This window comes from Ranitomeya imitator, chromosome 5, assembly GCF_032444005.1.
Source record: "Ranitomeya imitator isolate aRanImi1 chromosome 5, aRanImi1.pri, whole genome shotgun sequence".
Lineage (NCBI taxonomy): Eukaryota > Metazoa > Chordata > Amphibia > Anura > Dendrobatidae > Ranitomeya > Ranitomeya imitator.
In genome coordinates, this window is record NC_091286.1 from 365147269 (window position 1) to 365154230 (window position 6962).

Genomic DNA, 6962 nt, shown 5'->3' on the forward strand with positions numbered 1-6962 from the left:
TTCCGTCTCGAAATACGAGAAACCAAAATCTTCTCCACCACATGCTCCAACTCCCCCTCGACCAACACTGGAGCAGGAGGATCAACGGAGGGAACCATAGGCGCCACGTATCTCCGCAATAACGACCTATGGAACACATTATGGATGGCAAAAGAAGCTGGAAGGGCCAAACGAAATGACACAGGATTGAGAACTTCAGAAATCTTATACGGACCAATGAAACGAGGCTTAAACTTAGGAGAGGAAACCTTCATAGGAACATAACGAGACGGCAACCAAACCAGATCCCCAACACGAAGTCGGGGACCAACACAGCGCTGGCGGTTAGCAAAACGTTGAGCCTTCTCCTGGGACAATGTCAAATTGTCCACCACATGAGTCCAAATCTGCTGCAACCTGTCAACCACAGTATCCACACCAGGACAGTCTGAAGGCTCAACCTGCCCTGAAGAGAAACGAGGGTGGAAACCAGAATTACAGAAAAAAGGCGAAACCAAAGTAGCCGAGCTGGCCCGATTATTAAGGGCGAACTCAGCCAAAGGCAAGAAGGACACCCAATCATCCTGATCAGCAGAAACAAAGCATCTCAGATATGTTTCCAAAGTCTGATTAGTTCGTTCGGTTTGGCCATTTGTCTGAGGATGGAAAGCCTAATAAAAAGACAAATCAATGCCCATCTTAGCACAAAAGGACCGCCAAAACCTCGAAACAAACTGGGAACCTCTGTCCGAGACGATGTTCTCCGGAATGCCATGCAAACGAACCACATGCTGGAAAAACAATGGCACCAAATCAGAGGAGGAAGGCAATTTAGACAAGGGTACCAAATGGACCATCTTAGAGAAGCGATCACAAACCACCCAAATGACCGACATCCTTTGAGAGACAGGAAGATCTGAAATAAAATCCATGGAAATATGCGTCCAGGGTCTCTTCGGGACCGGCAAGGGCAAAAGCAACTCACTGGCATGAGAACAGCAGGGCTTAGCCCGAGCACAAGTCCCACAGGACTGCACAAAAGAACGCACATCCCGTGACAAAGAAGGCCACCAAAAGGATCTAGCCACCAAATCTCTGGTACCAAAGATTCCAGGATGACCAGCCAACACTGAACAATGAATCTCAGAGATAACTCTACTAGTCCATCTATCAGGAACAAACAGTTTCTCCGCTGGACAACGGTCAGGTCTATCAGCCTGAAACTTCTGCAGCACCCGCCGAAAATCAGGGGAGATGGCAGACAAAATTACTCCCTCTTTGAGAATACCTGCCGGCTCAGGAACACCCGGAGAGTCAGGCACAAAACTCCTTGACAGGGCATCAGCCTTCACATTCTTAGAGCCCGGAAGGTACGAAATCACAAAATCAAAATGGGAGAAAAACAGCGACCATCGAGCCTGTCTAGGATTCAACCGTTTGGCAGACTCGAGATGAGTCAAATTCTTGTGATCCTTCAAGACCACCACGCGATGCTTGGCTCCTTCAAGCCAATGTCGCCACTCCTCGAATGCCCACTTCATGGCCAACAACTCTCGATTGCCAACATCATAATTGTGCTCAGCAGGCGAGAATTTTCTAGAAAAGAGGGCACATGGTTTCATCACCGAGCCATCAGAACTTCTTTGTGACAAAACAGCCCCTGCTCCAATCTCAGAAGCATCAACCTCGACCTGAAACGGGAGCGAAACATCTGGCTGGCACAACACAGGGGCAGAAGAAAAACGACGCTTCAACTCCTGAAAAGCCTCTACAGCCGCAGAGGACCAATTGACCACATCAGCACCTTTCTTGGTCAAATCAGTCAACGGTTTAGCAATACTAGAAAAATTAGCGATGAAGCGACGGTAAAAATTAGCAAAGCCCAGGAACTTCTGCAGGCTCTTCACAGATGTCGGCTGAGTCCAATCATAAATGGCCTGAACTTTAACAGGGTCCATCTCGATAGTAGAAGGGGAAAAAATGAAACCCAAAAATGAAACCTTCTGAAATCCAAAGAGACATTTTGACCCCATCACAAACAAGGAATTCGCACGAAGGACCTGGAACACCATTCTGACCTGCTTCACATGAGACTCCCAATCATCCGAAAAGACCAAAATATCTTCCAAATATACAATCATGAATCTATCCAGGTACTTTCGGAAGATGTCATGCATAAAGGACTGAAACACAGATGGAGCATTAGAAAGCCCGAATGGCATAACCAGGTACTCAAAATGGCCCTCGGGCGTATTAAATGCTGTTTTCCATTCATCGCCCTGTTTAATTCGCACAAGATTATACGCCCCTCGAAGATCTATCTTGGTGAACCCACTAGCCCCCTTAATCCGGGCAAACAAATCAGACAGCAGCGGCAGAGGGTACTGAAATTTGACTGTGATCTTATTAAGAAGGCGGTAATCAATACAAGGTCTCAAAGAGCCATCCTTCTTGGCCACAAAAAAGAACCCTGCTCCCAACAGTGATGACGACGCGCGAATATGACCTTTCTCCAAGGATTCCTTTATATAACTCCGCATAGCGGCGTGCTCTGGCACAGATAAATTAAACAGTCGGCCCTTGGGAAACTTACTACCAGGAATCAAATTAATAGCACAATCGCAATCCCTATGAGGAGGTAGGGCACTGGATTTGGGCTCATCAAATACATCCCAGTAATCTGACAAAAACTCAGGGACTTTAGAAGGAGTGGAAGGCAAAATTGACAGCAATGGAACATCACCATGTACCCCCTGACAACCCCAGCCGGACACAGACATAGATTTCCAATCCAATACTGGATTATGGACCTGTAGCCATGGCAACCCCAAAACAACCACATCATGCAGATTATGCAACACCAAAAAGCGAATATCCTCCTGATGTGCAGGAGCCATGCACATGGTCAATTGAGTCCAGTACTGAGGCTTATTCTTGGCCAAAGGCGTAGCATTAATTCCTCTCAATGGAATAGGATACTGCAAGGGCTCCAAGAAAAAACCACAGCGCCTGGCAAACTCCAAGTCCATCAAATTCAGGGCAGCGCCTGAATTCACAAATGCCATAACAGAATAGGATGACAAAGAGCAAATCAGAGTAACGGACAAAAGAAATTCTCTCCCTCTACTAACCTACCTTTGCCTGACATTGCCATCTCCGTGTGCGGTTCCACCATTACTCCAAAGCAACATGCCCGCTGCCTTGGGGTCATCCTTGATTCTGACCTTTCATTCACCCCCTACATCCGATCACTGGCTCGCTCTTCTTACCTGCATCTCAAAAACATTTCTAGAATTCGCCCTTTTCTTAATTTCGACTCTGCAAAAACTCTGACTGTTTCACTTATTCATTCTCGTCTGGACTATTGTAACTCTCTACTAATCGGTCTCCCTCTTGCAAAACTCTCCCCGCTCCAATCTGTCCTGAATGCTGCAGCCAGGATCATATTCCTCACCAACCGTTACACCGATGCCTCTACCCTGTGCCAGTCATTACACTGGCTACCCATCCACTCCAGAATCCAGTACAAAACTACTACCCTCATCCACAAAGCACTCCATGGCTCAGCACCACCCTACATCTCCTCCCTGGTATCAGTCTACCACCCTACCCGTGCCCTCCGCTCCGCTAATGACCTCAGGTTAGCATCCTCAATAATCAGAACCTCCCACTCCCGTCTCCAAGACTTTACACGTGCTGCGCCGATTCTTTGGAATGCACTACCTAGGTTAATACGATTAATCCCCAATCCCCACAGTTTTAAGCGTGCCCTAAAAACTCATTTGTTCAGACTGGCCTACCGCCTCAATGCATTAACCTAACGATCCCTGTGTGGCCTATTTATAATAAAAAAAAAAAAAAAAAAAAAAAAAAAAAAAGGTTCCTCGCATCATGTTCTCATACACTTTATGCAGTATTAGCCCTCTGTGTCTGTACTGCTACATACTTGGGCAGGTAACTGGTTCATGCAGCTTTACATGAACACCTGAGCCTTACACTATAGCTGGTCCGAATAACTAAAGCAATTGTTACCATCCACCTCTCGTGTCTCCCCTTTTCCCCATAGTTTGTAAGCTTGCGAGCAGGGCCCTCACTCCTCCTGGTATCTGTTTTGAACTGTATTTCTGTTATGATGTAATGTTTATTGTCTGTACAAGTCCCCTCTATAATTTGTAAAGCGCTGCGGAATATGTTGGCGCTATATAAATAAAATTATTATTATTATTATATTATTAGACTGTACCGTACCAATGGTGGCAGACCTAGCGAACCGCTTAGTGCACTTAGGACAATTGGAGATAGCATGAGTGGAATCACCACAGTAAAAACACAGCCCATTCCGACGTCTGTGTTCTTGCCGTTCAGCTCTGGTCAAAGTCCTATCACATTGCATAGGCTCAGGCCTATGCTCAGAGAATACCGCCAAATGGTGCACAGTTTTGCGCTCACGCAAGCGCCGAACGATCTGAATGGCCAAGGACATAGACTCATTCAGACCAGCAGGCATGGGAAATCCCACCATGACATCCTTAAGGGCTTCAGAAAGACCCTTTCTGAAAATTGCCGCCAGGGCACACTCATTCCACTGAGTAAGCACAGACCACTTTGTAAACTTCTGACAATACACCTCCGCTTCATCCTGACCCTGAGGCAAAGCCAGCAAGATTTTCTCTGCCTGATCCACTGAAGTTGGTTCATCATAAAGCAATCCAAGTGCCAGAAAAAACGCATCTACATCACGCAATGCAGGATCTCCTGGCGCAAGGGAAAATGCCCAGTCTTGAGGGTCACCACGCAACAAAGAAATAATGATTTTTACTTGTTGAACGGGGTCACCAGAGGAGCGGGGTTTCAAATCTAGAAACAGTTTACAATTATTTTTGAAATTCAGGAACTTACATCTATCCCCAGAAAACAAATCAGTTATAGGAATTCTAGGCTCTAACATCGGATTCTGAACCACAAAATCTTGAATGTTTTGTACCCTTGCAGTGAGATGATCCACACAAGAGGACAGACCTTGAATGTCCATATCTACACCTGTGTCCTGAACCACCCAGAGGTTAAGGGGAAAAGAAAGACAAAACACACTGCAGAGGAAAAAAAAAAATGGTCTCAGAACTTCTCTTATCCCTCTATTGAGATGCATTAACACTTTGGGCCAGCTGTACTGTTATGGACCTGGTGGTTAGGAGCACCCGGAACGACCTGATGGTTAAACTCACACAGGACAAGCTCTGGGAAGTGGGAGCTCTGCTGACCGCAACCCCTAATCCTATCACACAACTAGAAATAGTCGTGGAGCGTACCTAACTCTGCCTAGACGCCTCTTCACAGCCTAAGAGCTAACTAGCCCTAGAGACAGAAAATAAAGCCTACCTTGCCTCAGAGAAATTCCCCAAAGGAAAAGGCAGCCCCCCACATATATTGACTGTGAGTGAAGATGAAAGTCACATACGCAGAAATGAAATAGGTTTCAGCAAAGGGAGGCCAGACTTACTAAACAGACTGAGGATAGGAAAGGTATCTTTGCGGTCAGCACAAAAACTACAAAAAGACCACGCAGAGTGTGCAAAAAGACCTCCGCACCGACTCACGGTGCGGAGGTGCCACTCTGCATCCCAAAGCTTCCAGCTAGCAAGGAAAATCATGATAGCAAGCTGGACAAGGAAACAATGAACAAATAATTAACCAGCAGGGACTTAGCTTCTGCTGGAGTAGACAGGTCACCAGAAAGATCCAAGAGCGAACTGAACCAGTACAAGAACATTGACAGCTGGCATGGAGTAACGATCTGAGTGGAGTTAAATAGAACAGCCAGCCAAAGAATAAACTACGTCACCTGTGGAAGGAACCTCAGAAGCAGCATCTCCACTCACAGCCACCAGAGGGAGTCCATGGACAGAACTTACCGAAGTACCATTCATGACCACAGGAGGGAGTTCGATAACAGAATTCACAACAGCCGACTGTCAAGCTGACAGCCGGCACAGAGAAGCTGCACAGTGCCGGCTCCCAGTGTGTGCAGAGGGGGAGGGAAGCCCCTGCAGAGTGGCTGCGGTGGGCAGTGAGAAATCCTTGCAGCTCCACTGCCCAGCCGCATGATCTGTCTTCTTCCTGCTTCCTCTCACACAGACGCGCCGCTGGATGACGTCATCATTCAGCGGCCGGCTGTGTCAGAGGAAGGCGATGGAGCTGCTGCGCAGAGCGCGAGGAGAGGTGAGAGGAGTGTGTGAATGTGTGTATGTGTGTGAATGTGTGTGTGTGTGTGAATGTGTGTGTGTGAATGTGTATGTGTGTGAGTGTGTGTGAATGTGTGTGTGAATGTATGTGTGTGTCTCAGTATTCTGTGTGTGTGTATCGCGCTGCAGGGGAATGTGCAGAGAAGTGAATGGTGTGTGTGTGTGGGGGGGGGGGGAGAGGGCAATGATGGGGCTGACGGGGGGCATATGCCCTTGGAGGGGGGGGGGCGCCAAAATGAATTCTTGCCCCGGGTGCCAGAAACGCTAGATACACCTCTGGCTGAAGAGGAGGAGGAGGTGCAGGAGCTGTAGACTGTGGGGGCAACCCTGATTGACGAAGGGCCCGCAATCCTCAGCATGGGAAGGATGTGTTCCATCCCAAGGTCTGACTGGGTCCCGGCTTCCACTATGGTAACCCACAGTGCCATCAGTGAGATGTACCGTCCCTACCCACAAGCACTTGTCCACGTGTCCTTGGTTAGAAAAAAGGGGACAATGGATCAAAAGGCCCAAAGAAAATGACCAACAAGTCTACAATTAATAAAAAAATATATTCATCTTTATTCAATATAATATAGGAAACAGGTAAGGACACAGTAAGACATTAAGAACAAGACACCACACAGTAACATGACTGCACCGGGGTGCACGGAACCAGGGGACCATGGCTAGTTAAAGTTTAATCACATTATCAAACCCATTCACTCCCCAACCAGGGGTATGTTCAGTGTGGGTAGCGCA